Raw genomic sequence first — 19,394 nt, 5'->3', positions numbered from 1 at the left:
AAAAAGTGCAGACACCGTCTGGAAGGAACCACCCTTCTTCTTGCCTTTCTTTCCGCCACCGCCCTCAGCTGTTTATATCAATAACATAAGTTTTTTTTTTAATTTGTTGATATTGTGTTGCATTCAATTAACCCCTTCAATCAACCTCAATTTAAATATTGTTGAATCTAATTGTTCTCTTGCATATATTTACTTCATACTTTGAAACCTTTTTAAATATGTGACCACATAGATGGCTGCATTTTAAGAATCTTATTATTTTCTCAGTTTTTGTATATGCATGGGCCTTGTACATAATTAAAACACAAAGTCATTGAGGAAATGCAAATGTTTGTATGTTCATACCATCTGCTCCTGCATGTGCGACATACAGGAAGGACAGCAGTTTCATCGATGACTTTTGGTAAAGTTGCACCACAGAGTCGTTCAGTGGATCCTTGTTCTTGTCCAGCCAGCCGACGATGTTGTAGTCCACAGTGCCGGCGTAGTGCACCAGAGAGAAGTGGGCCTCGGCCTTACCTTTGGCAGGCTTGGGCTTCTGGAAGGCAGCAGTTTTACCCAGATGCTGATCATGCAGCTTGTTTTTGAAGCTTGTGTCTGTAGCCTTGGGGAACATGCACTCCTCTTCAAGGATGGAGAAGATGCCCATTGGCTGTTGAAGAAATATACAATCTCAAGTACAGACACAATGTGAATAGTAAATTTAATTTACAGAATTTCCTCTTACCTTCTCAATGAGCTCAATGCAGGCAGCCAAGTCCATACCAAAGTCAATGAACTTCCCATTCAATGCCTTCTTTCTTGTATTCCTCTTGCTCCAGAACGAAACATATGGTGGTTGAAGAACTGTTGCAGTTTCTCATTTGTTGAAGTTGATGCATAGCTGTTTCCAAGCTGTTGAACTGATAATTCAACAAAAGCAAGTTCTCACTGCCTACTGCAATCTTTTATATCTTGATTCTTACAGAGACATTAATGACTGATGCTCACATCGAAGATTTCAAATCCAGCGATGTTCCAGCACACCAATGAAGAACTGTCTAGGCTGCTTCGTGCCAGCATCTCATTGATTCGGACTACCATCCACAAGAACATTTTCTCATAGACAGACTTGCAAAGAGCAGAGACTGCGTTGTTCACCTGAGAAATTCAAAGATCAGTGTAATTGCTATTAGTGTAACTTTCTGAAGTATGAATGTCTCTTATGAATGTTTTGGGACATTTCTAGTTTTTTTTTTTCATCTATTGAGAAGGTAAGTGATCACCTGTGGTACTGTCTGGCCTTTGGTCACCATCTCATTCCCAACCTTCACTCTGGGGAAGCACAGAGCTTCAGCATGTCAGCGGAGTTGAGGCCCATGAGGTAAGCGATTTTATCGGCACTGAGGACATACAGATTTATGAATTATTGTTGCTAATGGAGTCCATGTTTGCATGCTAATAAGTGCTAATAAAACACCTTACCCTCAGTGCCATCAGGTTCAGCCTGCTCCTCTCTCTGCTTCTGTTTTGAACTTCATGTTCCCATGATGCATCACAGCACCTGTTAGCTTGTAGATGCTGAATTTTCTCATCAGCAGTGAAGCCCAGAATGTCAATGGCAGTCTGTTTTTACACAGACCAAATAAATTGCAAATTATTTGCTATAGAGCCAAAAGAGAAACATATTTCTTGTTGTATGTCATGCAGTATTCAGGGTATGCTGGTGTTTTTCTGATGTTCATTTCCTGAGAAATATTGCAAAATAATATGAAACATTACCACTACTACTAATAATAATGCAGCTGTCCACATACATCTGGTGGCAATGAACTCCTCCACATCATTGATGCTCTTGACAGTGATTTCACCCTGGCTGATCATTGGATAGTCATAAGGGTTGGTGGTGATGAGCAAGGCCTCTGTAAAGAGTTGATGTTGCAGCATGTTAACAGTGCTCTTACACTAGGAATTAACTGAAACACACAATCCTGTGGATTTCTCACCGAGCAGCTCTGGCTTGTGTCCAGTCATGAGCTGGTAGAAGATGTGGTAACTCCTCTCAGCCGACAGCTGGAATGTCACTCTTGACTTTCTAACAGATCTTTCAAAGAAAAAAAAAAAAAGAAAAAAAAAAGATATTTTGAGTCCCAATTGATTGATCCCTCCATTACCCTCCAAATAAAAAATGTTTTGGTTTAAACAAGTTGACTCACAAGTTTCAATATCAGCTGAGGCCAGTTTTTCCAGTGGTCGCAAAGTGAATTCTGATTGAATTTACCCTACAGAGAGAAATATTCATCTTAGATTTTCCCATATTTGGAATTTGAACTGAATTTGTATAAAGCATTTCATTTGACTTCAGTAACTTACAAAACGAGAGGAGTTGTCATTCCTTACAGTCTTGGCATTTCCATAAGCCTCCAGAAGAGGGTTGGCTGGCAATGATTTGATCCTCTAGCGACCCCTGGTGAGTATTTAAGTAATTTCATCATGTAGAATTATTCTGTCACTCTACTTTGGCTGTTGCTTGATTTATCACCTGCATTTTGCCGGGGACAGGTTCTGCCTTCTTGGGTCCAGATACAGCAATTGTCGCAAAGTACTGGATCACACGTTTGGTGTTGACAGTCTTTCCTGCACCAGATTCTCCACTGAGTAGATGTGTTAAAGATGGGAAGTTAGAAATGGCTTGTTTAATAAATTTTCTTTTATGTAAATACATTAGCTTTCATGTAACTTCTTTAAAAAACCATAATCGTCAGGCACTACATTTACACGCACATTTAAAAGCCACATAAGATGTGAAACATGCTTTGTATGTACATGCTTTGTTTTAGCAGCATGGTCTTAAACTTGTATATTTCCAATACATTCCTTTTAGAATAATGTTTTTGAATTGACGTGCACGTAAGCCACAGCTTACTCTCAATCAAATTAACAGCTTTTACTTTTTACATTTCATAGTGCTGCTTTCTGCAAAAAGGGTTAGGGTTAGGGGTAATAAGCAGTTTTCTCACATGCATTTAAAAATAGAACTACTTCGACAAAAAACATTTAACTATCATAGTCTACTTACGTAATCAGGATAGGACTGATTCTCCCTGTCTGAAACAAGTTTATAGTGTTATTTTAAGTGAAACCACTAAACAGATTTTCCCACTTTTTTTTAATTTAAATGATTAAATTTAACAAACAAAATAAAGGCAGGCTCAGGATAAACACAAAATAAGCACACTTCATCCTTAATGTGTTACTGCATGCGATTCATTTTACCATCCATAATGCATTCAAATTATTTAATGCCGTTAACGCTAAATTACTGAAGCACAATTTGTATTCTAACCCTTTAACCCAATTGTCCTTCTCTGCTTGCGATCAGATCAATTTAATCTAAACTCCGGTAAGTTTTCAGTCCAAAGATCCGGGAAAGCGAATGTGTTCAAACAATCCGTCCAAAACAGTGCTAATACAGAGGAAATCAGGCTGATTACATTAGAGATTGCAGAGCTCTGTCATAGTGATTGTCTTTGAAGAGCATGAGCCCTCAAACGTCACACTGTGTGAAGTACAGACTGAACGGATTGTCAACATCCCACCGCTGTTGGCCAGATGAGATGCAAACTTACAGTGTCTCGACTGGATAACCAGTCTCGCTATTAAAGTTTTAATAGATGAAGACTGCAATCAAGGTAAAGTTGATTATACAAGCTACAGGTAGTCCAAAATGCAGCAGCTAGAGTCCTTACCAGGTCAAGAAAATATGATCATATTACCCCAATTTACAGTCTCTGCACTGGCTACCTATTAAGTTCCGTATCAGTTACAAATTATCATTACTTACCTATAAGGCCCTAAATGGTTTAGCTCCTGCGTACACTAACTAGCCTTCTACCACGCTACAACCCATCACGCACGCTAAGGTCACAAAACGCTGGACTTTTGGTCGTTCCTAGGATAGCAAAGTCCACTAGAGGTAGAGCTTTTTCACATTTGGCTCCCAAACTCTGGAATAGCCTCCTGATAATGTTCGGGGTTCAGACACACTCTCTCTGTTTAAATCTAGATTAAAAACACATCTCTTTCGCCAAGCATTCGAATAATGCATCTCTTAAATTGTGAGTGTAGTTGTATCTGATCAAATGTGCATTTTTATTCATTAGCTTGGGTTAAACTAATTAATTTTACTTTGTTGGATCAGCAGCTATGCTAATGATGTCTCTATTTGTTTCTATGTTTTGCCACAGGATCTTTAATCCCGTGTTAACTAGGATTTACACAAGCTCCAGTCTGGATCCAGAACACCTGAGAAGAGATGATGCTGACCCTCAGAGGACCTCAGATGATGCTAAACCTTAAATTAACAAACAGAACTAACAAATATTGCTACAAGTGTGACTGCATCATATAATAATTGCTGTTAATAATGGTTCATCGTCTGGCTGACTACATCTTGTATTAATTTTGTGTGCTGTCATACACACACAAACTGACAGTCACCACTTATAAGCTACTACTAAATATTGTAGAAACATAATTTTCTGTAAAGTTGCTTTGTAATGATTTGTATAGTAAAAAGCATTGTATTTTTTTTTTTGGCATCTCCATGTGGCCCTTTTCGTTTTAGTAACTTGACAGTATACATATGTATACATATTATAACATTTTGATTTTGTTTCTTTCAAATGTGCTTATAGGCCCCTTTGGTGTCCTTTTTGGAGTTTGTAAGTGTCCTTTTTTGGAAAGACATTTAAATTTATCTTGAAAAAAGCTTGCCAAAAAAAAAAAAGATTTTTGAGAAACACAAAAATCAAAAGTTTTGGTTTACTTTGGTGGATATAGCAAATGATTACAAAATAAATATTTGAAACAAGATAAATGGTCTATGCTTAATTTCATGAAGTGTGTGATTAATCACAGAAAAAGGGTGTGATTTAATTAGATAAAAAAATGTAATTGATTGACAGCCCTACTTCTAAGCAAATCTAATTATTTTATTTGTTTGCTAATTGGATTGAAAATTTATATCCCCACTTACCAGTGAGCATGAACTGGTAGGCGTTGTCGGAGATGGAGAAGATGTGAGGTGGGGCTTCAACCCTCTTTTTGCCTCTGTATCCAGCCACAACAACTGTGTCGTACACTGGGAGCCACTTGTAGGGATTGACAGTGACGCAGAAACAAGCCAGAGTAGGTCTTGAAACAGAGATAGAGAGTCCAGTTTTCAGGGCTGTCGCCCTATACTAGGAGTAAAACATGATTAACTCAGACTTACGTAGATCATCCATGCTGCATAACGCTCTTTAAGGTTATAGAGCACAGTAGGCTCATTGAGGTGGGTCATCATGGCCATGTCCTCAATTTTGTCAAACTTGGGAGGATTCATGGGGAAGATTTCATCTTCTTTTACCGTGAGTGTCTAAAAAGTTTTCAGCAAGGGTGAGATATTTACTAAAAATTATATGTTTTATTCACGTGACATAGCATCATGCAAATTTGTTTTACAGAAGATCAACACTTTTTCTGAGTGTACTTACTTTCCCACAGAGAGTTTTGACAGTAGCTTTGCCACCTTCTTTACTAATAAGAGTACCCTTGAGGTATATCTCTTCTGGCTCTGACACGAAGAATGCCGTTTTGGCATCAAAAGGGGCAGTCTGAGCCTCGATTCTCTCTCTTTCTGGCTTCCGGAGGAAAATAGCCGCCGGGCCGAAACACTCCATTTCACCATCTCCCATGATTTCGGTTTACTGTGACAAATGACAACAGAGAGAATGTTTAAAGAAAACAGTCTCACAACATGGTATAATAAGTAAGGTGCGCAGCTGTGGCCTAATGGTTAGAGACTTGGACTTGTAATCGGAAGGTCGCAGGTATGAGGTTGCTCGCCGGGTGCTGGATATATAGCTGCGCAATGCTCCAGGGGTGTGTTCACTTCTCACTGCTGTGTGTGTGCACTTGGATGGGTTAAATGCAGAGCATCAATTCTGAGTATGGGTCACCACACTTGGCAAATGTCACAACTTTCACTTTCACTAAAGAGAACAGCCCGGAAAATTGAGCGCAGCTGGAAGAAAACAAAACTAGAGGTATTTCGTATTGCTTGGCGGGAAAGTAACCTATCCTACAGAAAAGCATTAAAAATGGCTAGATCTGATTAACTGTCATCTCTTTTAGAAGAAAACAAACATAACCACAGACATTCAATACAGTGTGGCTAAATTAATGAAAAATAAAGCATCTACAAGTGTTGACATTTCCCAACAGCACAGCAGTAATGACTTTATGAACTACTTTACTTCTAAGATCGATACTATTAGAGATAAAACTGTAACCATGCCGCCATCAGCTACAGTATCACATCAGACAGTGCACTATAGACCCCCTGAGGAACAGTTCCACTCATTCTCTACTATAGGAGAGGAAGAATTGTATAAACTTGTTAAATCATCTAAACCAACAACATGTATGTTAGACCCTATTCCATCTAAGCTCCTAAAAGAGGTGCTTCCAGAAGTCATAGATCCTCTTCTGACTATTATTTATTCCTCATTGTCATTAGGATATGTCCCCAAAACCTTCAAACTGGCTATTATTAAGCATCTCATAAAAAAAACACAACTTGACCCCAAGGAACTAGCTAATTACAGACTGATATCGTATCTTCCTTTTGTGTCCAAGATACTAGAAAAGGTAGTATCCTAACATTTATATTCCTTCTTAGAGAAAAATGGTTCATGTGAGGATTTCCAGTCAGGATTTAGACCGTATCATACTGAGACTGCTCTCCTTAGAGTTACAAATGACCTGCTATTATCATCTGATCGTGGTTGTATCTTTCTATTGGTGCTATTGGATCTTAGCCCTGCATTAAACACAATTCAACACAACATTCTTTTGCATAGACTAGAAAACTTTGTTGGCATTAATGGAAGTGCATTAGCATGGTTTAAATCATACTTATTTGAACTCCATCAATTCGTAACAGTGAATGAAGAGGTATCATATCGATCACAAGTGCAGTATGGAGTACCTCAAGGCTCAGTACTAGGGCCGCTACTCTACATGCTTTATATGTTACCCTTGGGAGATATCATCAGGAAACATGGTGTTAGCTTTCACTGTTATGCTGATGATACTCAGCTCTATATTTCTTCACGGCCCAGCAAAATATACCAATTTGAAAAACTAACAGAATGCAAAGTCGATATAAAAAACTGCATGACGAGTAATTTCTTACTGCTAAATTCTGAAAAAAAACAGAGGTGCCTAAAAAACTATAGGACCTAAAAATGGCATGTAATAACCTAGAACACTGTCTAAAACTTGATGGCTACTTGGTCAATTCTTCATCATCAGTTAGGAACCTAGGTGTGCTATTTGATAATAATCTTTCCTTAAAAAGCCATGTTTCTGGAATTTGTAAAACTGCATTTTTCCCTCCCAAAAATATATCTAAATTATGGCCTATGTTCTGAATGTGAAATGCAGAAATGTTAATCCATGTGTTAATGACCTCAAGGTTAGATTATTGTAATGCTTTATTGGGTGGTTGTTCTGCACGCTTAATAAACAAACTACAGCTAGTCCAAAATGCAGCAGCAAGAGTTCTTACTAGAACCAGTAAGTATGACCATATTAGCCCGGTCCTGTCCACACTGCACTGGCTCCCTATCAAACATCGTATAGATTTTAAAATCTTGCTTATTTGAATTTGAATGGTTTAGCACCTCAGTATTTGAGGGAACTCTTATTGCACTATAGTCCTCCATGTCCACTGCTTTCTCAAAACTCTTGCAATTTGATAATACCTAGAATATCAAAAACAACTGCGGATGGCAGATCCTTTTCCTATTTGGCGCCTAAACTCTGGAATAACCTACCTAACATTGTTCGGGAGGCAGACACACTCTTGCAGTTTAAATCTAGATTAAAGACCCATCTCTTTAACCTGGCATACACATAACACACTAATACGCTTCTAATATCCAAATCCGTTAAAGGATTTTTAGGCTGCATTAATTAGGTAAACCGGAACGAGGAACACTTCCCATGACACCCGATGTACTTGCTACATAATTAGAAGAATGGCATATACGCTATTATTAGTCTGTTTATCTCTTATTCCAAGGTCACCGTAGCCAACAGATCCAGTACGTATCCAGACCAGATGGTAGATCAGCACCTAGAAAGGAACTCTACATCCCTGAAAGACAGCCGAGACCAGGACAACTAGAGCCCAGATACAGATCCCCTGTAAAGACCTTGTCTCAGAGGAGCACCAGGACAAGACCACAGGAAACAGATGATTCTTCTGCACAATCTGACTTTGCTGCAGTCTGGAATTGAACTACTGGTTTCGTCTGGTCAGAGGAGAACTGACCCCAACTGAGCCTGGTTTCTCCCAAGGTTTTTTTCTCCATTCTGTCACCGATGGAGTTTCGGTTCCTTGCCGCTGTCGCCTCTGGCTTGCTTAGTTGGGGTCACTTCATCTACAGCGATATCGTTGACTTGATTGCAAATAAATGCACAGACACTATTTAACTGAACAGAGATTACATCACTGAATTCAATGATGAACTGCCTTTAACTATCATTTTGAATTAGTCACACATTATTGTTTTCCTAATGAATGTTGTTCAGTTGCATTGACACAATCTTTTTTGTTTAAAGCGCTATATAAATAAAGGTGACCTGACTTGACTTCCCTGCTATTTGCTATAACCACTGCTATAACACATGAGCGGCTCTCTTCACTCATTAACCATCAAAGATGCACGCTTAAAAATTACAATATGGTACTCCTTTGAGCCAAATGTTTGCCCTAACTGAGTGGGATACATCATTTTCTTTTCTTTTAATGAAAACCAATGATTTAAAAAATGCATATATTATCACTATATAATCACATGCATGATACCTGCTGTCGTGTCCAGAGAGAATGTGTCTGATGGATCTGAGGTAGGAGATGCTAAGAGAAAGGCAAATAATCTATCAATACCATGCAGCAAATATGTGCTTACTCCCAGTAATTCAGTCAGATTAAATTCAAAAGCATGTGGAATATACAGTGCATGTCAATAATGTAAACTCTTAGATATGCTGACTAATTACCATGAGTCAGGGTTATCAACTCTAAAATGCAAAACACTAGTCTGTAATATTAGGTTAGTAGTAGAAGGAGAACATGATGAGAACCTCACTCACCTTTGAGTTCCAGTCAGTCTTTAGATGATCCTGAAGCAGCGTCTTATATAGACAGAATAATGTTCACTCAGCAGAACACACTCGCTGTATTTGGTCATGTATTTCTAGCTCTGTTTCCATACCAATTTTTGGAACTGAATGTTACATTCATCAATATCATTGCACTGATATCAATATATGCTAGTTAAATTTCCAGCCTTAATTATTGTATTTTAATAATTACATTTTAATAATAATTGTATTTTTTTGGCTTTGTTTATAGGAAATACTGTGTTAGAAACCATCTTGTAGAACATAAAATATTGATATCTGTTTAAATGAATGCTTCCCTAAGATGGGGTGTATTGACATCCCGATTTATTAAATTAATATTTGAAAATGAGCAACCAATACTGTGATTAAAAATTATACTTGATGTATTTATGGGCATGACTTGTGATCAAGCCCCTTAACCTTGAGAAAGGGTTGTTATGTGAAGGGTATCAGTTACTGGAGTTCAGACATTGTTTGGGTCTTATGTGTAGCACAATCTTCTTCAAGTGCCTTGGCACTACATTAGAGCCCAGTTTAGCTGTGGAGAAGCTCTCAAATGTCACTAGGATACTGTTCCCAGAAGCCTTGGAAGCTTTTTGTGTGATAAAGGAGCAAATTTGAGCAAAGCAGTTGTCATTCATGTCTGTGAAAGTTATGTTAAAGGCCAGCCGCGATCTGGTAGAATAATGCTGCATTGCTGTATAGACAATGAACTATGAAAAAGATTGAGAAATATTGGTAAAATTTGTTTTTATTTTTTGTCAGGTCATATTCCAAAGTAATAACATAAACACAGTTACAAGTAATGCTTTACAAAGCTTTTAATGTTCCTTGTGATTTCAGTTTTACACTCTTCTAATTGCTGTACTAGTCTGTTGGGCTTCAGGTGTTGTTCCCAGAGTTGTAATTCATATTACACTCAATCAAAGTGTTTTTTTTTTTTTGCACTTTTCACAATACACATGGTTTCAAAGCAGCTATGTCATGAGTAATCACTGGATGGTATGACAATATATTAAAATTATACAAGTGTTCCTCCACGTTTAGATCTTGCACAAATATCAGTGCCGCAGTGACTTAATGCATTTATGATTATTGGATGACTAAATCCAAGATCAGTGAGTATTGTGTTATGGTTCTGAGCAGTAATGAAAGCGCTAATGCATGAATGCATCATGAAAGCACCCCTGATTTCTACAGGAGTATCCAGGATGGTGTGGCGTTGGTGTGCCACGTGCTTGTTTTTTCCTTTTTCTAGCAACGACAATGCAATGTGTCCAACCGTCTTTCCTAGTCCTTTTTTGAGAAGATGGCAGGAGGCTGTGGAATAAATTCTAAGATGTTGACACCCTATAAGATGGGAACATGTGGTCAATAAAATTCTAAGGCATCTTTTCCCTAAGGGTGGCCATATTAGGACTTTACACAAATATAGTTGGTCGGTCAGCTATGCCACTGGGGCTTTGCCATTTGTCAGCATAGGTCACAAGCATTATTATGGTATCAAGTTGAAAGCTTGATATCAAACGGTCATTCGATTTAATTTAGTCTGTCTCGGACACCCATATTTGAAAGAATATTGTAGGACACTATTGACTCTTTAGTTGGTCTTCAGTCAAGTTATTAGTCTATAGTTACTGACCATTCCTTTGTTTGGTCGCAATAAAATAATACTTTACATTAGCATTTTCTTTATTTATTAATTTAGGATGTGCTTGTGTTCAGCAGCTTCAGCAGCTGGTATACAGGCATGTTATTCGTGCATTGATTGTACAGCTTTCCTGTTGTTGACATTCAGTAGTGGAAAACACCTGAACAGGACAGGTAACATTGTGTGTGTGTGTGTGTGTGTGTGTGTGTGATACGGGAGAGGTTTGTTGGTATGGGTTGGTTTATGGGTTGGATAATATTGCTGTACAATACGGGTAAGGTTAGGGACAGGTTTGGTGATATGGGTTGGTTAAGGGGTAAATAGTGTACAGTGGTCAGTTTGATTACTATAAGGGAACACGGTTCAATCTGTTTAAATTACATTGTTTTGATAAATGATTAATGGAGTTTTTTTTCTCCCTGATGATGTATGATTTAAGGAATATTCTGTTTAATGATACATTTAGCTACACTATAACCTCCCTTTACACAAACACTGTTACAGCAGCTGAAAGCCCAATGCACATAAAGATACAAAAAATAGTAAATGTTTATAAACATTTACAAATGATGAATGGTCTTAACATTAGAACATTTAACAATTAATTAATCATTTGTTAAAGATGTGTAATTAGGGTGAATTCAGGTCATTTGGGACACATTTTGCCATCAAAATGACTGCTCATAAAGGTACGAATGATTAGTAAACGTTTCTAAATATTTACAAATTATGAAAATTCTCAACTTTAGATTGGATACTGCATAAATTTGAACAAATAATTAATAAATAATTTGTTTTAATGGGAAAATAGTAGAGGTCTACACAACAAATAAAGCCTTTACACAGACCTTTACAGACCGTGATTGAGTTAATGAAAAATATGTTAACATGCATAGTTTTTGAAGTACTTAAAATGACTAATTAATTTGTATTTTCACAACATTTGTAAATGTAAAAATGGGCATTAGCTAATATGTGAACTGAAGTTTTATGACATTTGTTAGCATTCAAAAGTACAAATCAGTACAAATAAGCTTGTAATCATTGCATAATTTCTGTTAAATTAATTTGTAGATTTTTAAAAAGTGCTTGATCATATGAATTGAAAGCTTAATGACATTTGTAATTTTCAAGTAACATTAAAAGGGTTCTTTTTATGCTTTTTCATCATTAGTTAGTCTGTAGTTTTGCTGTTTGAGCATAAATAATATCTGCAAAGTTACAAACCTCAAAGTCCACTTCAAAAGGAGATATTTTATTTCACAGAAATCACTTATGAAAAACTACAACGCATTTTTTCTGGGATTTGTGATATCACAAATACTGATGAATGGGACGAGATCTGATTGAGCTGCACAAAAATAATGTGTTTTTCGAACAACTTAGTATGAGAGCCTGTTCTAGTACACCCCAAAACAAAACCAAGACTTCGTAAAAGAGCATAATAGGCCCCCTTTATTTAAAGATCTGTTAATCATTAGATATTCATATTTACATTAGTAAACATTAACAATCATGTTATTTTTTTAATAGCTATATGAATATATATTAACTAATGATATGTTAAACATTACATAATGTTTGTTGATTAATTAATGAGAGTTATTATAAAGATTTACTGAAGATTTTAAGCTAAAATTAGTCTCATTTGAATGTTGAGTAATGATCTAATCATAACATATGTTTTCAGGGAACACTTTCCGTTTTTTTAATTAGTAGTAGTAGTTATATCTTTATTTGTCCCTTCACAAGTCAATTTATACAGCATCAACCTCACAAACAGACAAATTGTATTGTGGCAAAACTGCTAAATTAAAATATCACAACAACCACAACAACAAAACCATGGGTATTAACAATGCACCATTTTTTATATATTAAAATATAGTTTTAAAATGTATAGTACAGCTTTACCTTTGTTTCAAATAATTGTTTCCAACCAAGACTGCGTTTGAAACAACAGATCTAGAAGCTCTAACAGTCCTACACTTTGGCACTTTATATCGTCTACCTGAGGGGAGCAGTTCAAATTCTGAATACAAAATGTGAGATGGATCATTTATTAAGCAAGTCAAGAAAGTTCAATAAAATATCTATAAAACATGATCAAAATAGATTTATCAACATCAAAGGACTTAAGCTTCTTCAATAAATATAAACATTTCTGTGCTTTTGATACAATAAGATTTGTTTTTCAACCAGCTTAACTTAATCATCAATAACTGTACCCAAATACTTGTATGAAATTTAAATTCTAAACTTCTTTACCTGCAATAATTACTTTAGATGGTACAGTCCTCCAAGATGGCAACAAGCTGGTTACACGTTACATGTCTCCTTTTTATTTCTGTTTTTGTGTTAATTTTTCAGTAATGCTGGTGCATTTAATGTTTTTTTTTTTTAATATTCTTTGGAACAAGTTTATCAGCTCTCTGTGTGACTTTTGACGACGAGTTGGGGGATCTGTTGCTCTTTTGATGATCCAGTGTCTAGTTGGATGTAGTAGTGTCTACTGGTCCTTTGTTTGGTACAGCACCGCAGCACTGGACAAGAACATTACATTTAATCAGTGTATTGTACAAGAAAGCACAGGAGCGTCTCTACTTCCTCCGCAAACTAAGAAGAGCCAGAGCCCCGGCCCCATCATGTGCACCTTCTACAGAGGTACAATCAAGGCACCATCCATTACTGTGTGGTATGGTGCCTGCAACGTGTCTTGTCGGAAGACCCTTCAACGCATAGTGAGAGCAGCTGAGAAGATAGTTGGCATCTCTCTCCACCCGCTGCAGGACATTTATGGAACCCGTCTCACCTGTAAAGCAGACACTTTGCACAGCATTGGTCTGCTCACTACCTCATTCAGCATTGACACTTTAACCAGAACAATAATTATATATTCATCATTTACTTCACTTGTGTGCCTATTGCTGCTCTACTTATCTTTCTTTTTTACATGACCTATTTGTATATTTGTATAGTTTTCCTTTATATTTTATAATTTTATTATCTGTATTTAATGTTCTACTGTTAGTGTTTTCTGTATGCACCAAGGGTCTAAGAGTAATGCAATTTTAATTATCTCTATGTATGTATGTGCTGTACATGTGGAAGAATTGACAATAAAGCAGACTTGACTTTACTTGACTTGTGTGTTGGCAATCTTGATGTTTATGAGATCTCTGTTTTTCCAGTTTCTGCGACAAGTACTGTTAGGATAAAGATACGATAAAGGGCTGGCTCATCTCACACAATCTAATTAAACGTCATCTCTGTCAATGTCAGAGATGACGTTGACAGAGTCAAATCCCAGGTCATTTGATTGTTCATTTTCTGATATCTTGCCAAACAGATCTAAACATTAACTTCTGACTGTTTTTGCAATTGTAAAGGTCTTGGACTAATGCATTTGAACATATTTAATCTTCTCCCTAAAGTTGCTGATCTTACTGCATACTTTCATACTGCAAATCCTGATATTCTTGTCACCTCTGAATCATGGCTTAATCAAGGATAATTTACAGTGTTCAGTAAATATCTCAAAATCTGTTCCTAAACATTTTGAGTTAATACTTTTGAAAATCATCTTATCTAAAAATGTCTCTATCATTGTAGCTTGTTGTTATAGACTGCCCTCTGCTCCTGCATGTGCTTTGACTGTTTTAGAGTGAAATAAATGCTCCGTACATGTCTTCTAAATTTATATTGTTAGGGGACTTGAAGTGGGATATGTTTGACCCTCCATCATCCTTACAATTACAACTGGATGCACTAAACTTGTCCCAGTTTGTGCAGGCCCCTACACGATCTCTTGTTGGTTTCATACAGATGACTTTATTGGATATTACTCATTTTCGTTATGACTTACTTCATTTAAAAGTATACACTTCAAGCTCTGCATAGACCCTGTTGCCAGCTTTAATCACTTCACCATGTGGTGTATTCAATCTTAAAGAAGATGGAACTGGATGCATTTTCTGAATAATACCAATCCATAAAATGTCTTGCGTTGCAACCTGGAATTAAACCACACTATGTTGGTTGTTCTGGCCAAAGGAGAACTGACCCCCCCCCCCCCCAACTTAGGCTAGTTTTTCCCAAGGTGTTTTTCTCTGTCACTAATGAAGTTTGGGCTCCTTGCCACGGTCACCCTTTGGCTTACTAATTTGGGGACACATAATATTTGTGTCCCATAACATAACAATGACAGCTTAATTGTATGGAGCCAAAAGAGTCTCAATAAAGATAAATGCACACACTACATTCACATATGCACACACAGGATTCATACATGCACACACATGATATAAATACACGCACAGGATACACAAATGTGCACAAAATTCACAAATGCACACACACAATTTAAAAAGCACAGAAGATTCACAAATGCATACAAAATTCAGAAATGCACACAAAATTCAGAAATACACACATAATTCAGAAATGCAAACAACATTTACAAATGCACTCAAGATTCACAAATGCACAGAACAAGATTCAGAAATTTATTTCTGATGCACACACACATATATCTTGATTTACAAACTGCTTGCGGTCTGTGAACTTCACTGCATTTGTGTGTGAATTTTGAGACTCCTCTGACTTGGCTTGACACACAAATGCATGGAATGATCAGCAACCAATCAGATGTCTCCCTTCTTTTAGCCAATCACAAGAACGCACTCCACGTGGTTGTTTACTTATAAGCCAATCACATGAACGCGTTCACACAGCCTATTTATGAAATTGTATGGAAATACAGATGTTTAGATTACAATTCAGGTTTATTTTTTATTATTTTTTACAAAATATAAATTTAAAAATGTCTCAATACATATAGCCCAGACTGTGACTGCAGAAAAAAGTTAACCATGGATTCATAAATTTGCAATAGGCAATTATTTCATTTTATTGAAATATTTTAATGAAAGTAAAAAAAAATACACCTTTTTGAATATTTTAAGTATATCTAAATATTCTTTTGGATGCAATATAGAAGTCACTTTAATTATAATATTCGGTCCCTACATGAAGAGAGAGTCAGTGGTCCGCTGAGAGAGGAAAGTGACTCTCCGGCTGTGCAAAGTGAGTCGCCGCTGCGTGAGGAAAGGGAATCGTTTGCTCAACTTCACTGGGTGAGGAAAGTGAATCGTTCGCTGAGGAAAGTGAGTCTCTCGCTGCGTGACTCGTGAGGAAAGGGAGTCGTTCGCTGCGTGAGGAAAGTGAGTCGTTCGCTGCGAGAGGAAAGTGAATCGTTCGCTGAGGAAAATGAGTCGTTCGCTGATTGAGGAAAGTGAGTTGTTCGCTGAGGAATGCGAGTCGTTCGCTGATTGGCTTACAAGTAAACAATCCCCCACGTGGGGTGCATTCTTGTGATTGGCTCAAACAAGGGAGATATCTGATTGGTTGCAGATCATTCCCTGTTTAAAAAAGGCATTTGTGTGTCAAGCCAAGTCAGAGGAGTCTCAAAATTCACACACAAATGCAGTGAAGTTCACAGACCGCAAGCAGTTTGTAAATCAAGATATATGTGTGTGTGCATCAGAAATACATTTCTGAATCTTGTCCTGTGCATTTGTGAATCTTGAGTGCATTTGTAAATGTTGTTTGCATTTCTGAATTGTGTGTGCATTTCTGAATTTTGTGTGCATTTCTGAATTTTGTATGCATTTGTGAATCTTCTGTGCTTTTTACATTTTGTGTGTGCATTTGTGAATTTTGTGCGCATTTGTGTATCCTGTGTGTGTATTTATGAATTATGTGTGTGCATGTATGAATCCTATGTGTGCATATGTGGATGTAGTGTGTGCATTTATCTTTATTGATACTCTTTTGGCTCCATATAACTGCACTGACACTATTGGAAGAGAACTGAACCAGAATGGATGATGATATACATTGTTCTCTTCAGAACTGTTTTATTAATGAATTAAACTCATTACATAATTGATTAATTTAACACAGTTATTAAAATGAACTGAATCAAAAATAAGCTAACTTTAACTGAAAAAAAAAATCTGAATACTAATGTCCTTATTTTAGAGTTGCTTCACAACAGGACTGAATTTTGTATGCATCAGTGAAACTTTATTTTCCTGTTTAACACTGTAAAGCTGCTTTGACAATCTGTATTGTATAAAGCACTTGGTGACTTGAAGGTATTTTTTTTTATTAATTTCTGCATTCCCTGAGATCCTGTGATCTTGGCATTGTTCCTCCGTGATCAACCTGTTTAGCTACAATAACACAAACAGAGAGGGGCTTTAGAGACTGTATTTAATGCATGTATAAGACACAGCACAAGTAAGTCATATTGTATGATTGCTTGTAGATGTGGTGTGATGGCTCATCTTCATTCTTCATCTTTGCTCTTCAGTAACCAAAAAGATCAGTTAAGTTACATGCTGTTTTTTTTCAATCCTTAATTAGTACATATATATATGATGCAGAATTAGCACCCAGGAATTCTAATTCACGACCAGTGTTTTGTTTTGTTCTCTCTCCACGTTCGTCACTAATTATGCAGTCTGACTATGTCATTTGCTGGAACGGCTTCCGCCAATGACAGATAACTGAAGTGATAGTAAAGTGTTTATTATGTTTGAAATATGCAGATTTTTCTTACAAAACACATGGATTTGCTACAGGAGGCCTTTATTCACCCCCTGGATTTGATGACTTGTGGACTGTTCAACTGCAACAGCCACTGACTGCAATGATAGAGCTTGGAATAGCCAGGAAAATGTTTTATATAACTCCGACTGGATTCATCTGAAAGAAGAAAGTCATATACACATAGGATGCTTCAAGGGTGAGTAAAACTAAAGCCAATTTTAATTTTTGGGTGAACTAACCATTTAATTCATGTATCATATATGTGATAAAAAAAAATTCTCCATTCTGTCACCGATGGAGTTTCGGTTCCTTGCCGCTGTCGCCTTTGGCTTGCTTAGTTGGGGTCACTTCATCTACAGCGATATCTTTGACTTGATTGCAAATAAATGCACAGACACTATTTAAACTGAACAGAGATGACATCACTGAATTCAATGATGAATTGTCTTTAACTCTCATTTTGCATTATTGAGACACTGTTTTCCTAATGAATGTTGTTCAGTTGCTTTGACGCAATGTATTTTGTTTAAAGCGCTATCACGCGCTACCTCGCGCTGGGAACCTCCACATACTGCTCCAAAAGCTCCTTCTGCCTGGCCAAATGCAACCACCCCAGTATTCCCCTGAGCTCAACTGTTTTCCTCAGCTAGTCAGTGCGGCAGCCTGCGGTGAGGTCAAGGCCGCCACATGCAGCAAAGCCAGTGCCGCCGTCCACAAGCCGATGACACTTGTGGCCAGCCCACAAGTGGTGGATATGGCAAGCCCCAGAAACATTAAATTGCCTGCTCCTCGCATATGCCTTCTGGAGCCTGCTCCTTGTATGTGTCCTCGAAGGCCTATTCCTCACAAGTGCCCTCAAGAGCATACTTCTCGCATGCAGAGGCCAATGGATTTCTGGATATGGCATTTTCCCTGGAGTTTACGGCTCCTCTCCTTCTCCCTCAGCTCCACTGGTTCCAGCCAGGTCCGCTCCTCCAGAGCAAACTCTAGTGCCAGCCTGCGGCTCAGATCAAATGGATATGGCATTAACCTCAGGTTTCTCAGCACCCATTCTCTCCCCAGATTCCACTCTAGGGTCAGAGTGGATTAGACTTTCCTGAACCTCCTTTGTCTCCTAAGTCTCCTTCCCATCCACTGGTCCCTTCTTCATTTCCTGAGCACCCAGAGTTAAGCCCACTGTGGGCTCCTGTTCCCCAGTTAAGCTCAAAATGGTCTCCCGATCCCCAGTTCAGCCCAGGAGGGGTTCCCGATCCCCAGTTAAGCCAAAGAATGGCTTCACCGTTCAGCCCAGTTGAACCCCCAGTTAAGCCAAAGACCGGTTTCACTGTTCAGCCCAGGAAGGGCTACAGGTTCACTGTTAAGCCTCCTGACCCCCAGTTAAGTCAAGTGTTGGCTCCAGCCCCAGAGCTCACTCCGGTGTCAGCTCCAGCCCCAGAGCTTGCTCCAGTGTCTGCTCTCAGCCCTTAAGTTCCCCCCAAGTATTTTTTTTGGGGGGAGGGGGGATTAGTAGGGATCCAGCCATAGAGGCTGAGGCAGGGGCTGGGGCCGTGGCCTCTGAGGCTGCTCTGCCATGTCCCATTGAGTATCCAGATCCGCCATGGCCCCCCGAGAATGCAGATCCACCATGGCTGCTGAGTCTCCATTTCCACCATGGCCACCCAAACTGCCTGCTCTGCCATGGCCATTCGAGCTCCTTGCACCGCCATGGCTCCCCGTGCTCCCTGCTTTGCCCTGGAGGTCCTCCTTGACGTTACCCTATTCCTGCCCTGCACCAACCTCCAGGGCACCCGCCCCCTCTTCCCGGTATTACGGCTCAGGACGAGCCTTCCAGAAGGAGGGGAGTAATGTCACTGTTATAGACATCTTTTCTCCTGTTATTTCCTTGTTTGGTAATGTTCCTTTTCTTGTT

At 38.2% G+C, this 19,394-nt stretch overlaps 1 long non-coding RNA gene and 2 pseudogenes across 1 annotated transcript; all 3 read right to left on the bottom strand.

The window, feature by feature from the left end:
• Positions 1-6: 6 nt before the first annotated feature.
• On the bottom strand, positions 7-881 carry LOC113097716 (myosin heavy chain, fast skeletal muscle-like; annotated as a pseudogene).
• A 915-nt stretch (positions 882-1,796) lies between these two features.
• LOC113097719 (uncharacterized) lies at positions 1,797-2,229 on the bottom strand. Its single transcript, XR_003288937.1, has 3 exons — positions 2,196-2,229; positions 1,986-2,083; positions 1,797-1,901 (listed from the first exon to the last, which is right to left on the bottom strand). It is a non-coding gene; the product is annotated as an uncharacterized LOC113097719 (long non-coding RNA).
• Positions 2,230-2,375: 146 nt separating this feature from the next.
• On the bottom strand, positions 2,376-9,230 carry LOC113097715 (myosin heavy chain, fast skeletal muscle-like; annotated as a pseudogene).
• Between the last annotated feature and the right edge of the window lie 10,164 nt (positions 9,231-19,394).

The sequence above is a fragment of the Carassius auratus genome, unplaced genomic scaffold (assembly GCF_003368295.1).
Source record: "Carassius auratus strain Wakin unplaced genomic scaffold, ASM336829v1 scaf_tig00216382, whole genome shotgun sequence".
Classification (NCBI taxonomy): domain Eukaryota; kingdom Metazoa; phylum Chordata; class Actinopteri; order Cypriniformes; family Cyprinidae; genus Carassius; species Carassius auratus.
The sequence above is the reverse complement of the archived record's forward strand: the minus strand, read 5'-3'. Positions and strand labels throughout refer to the sequence as shown.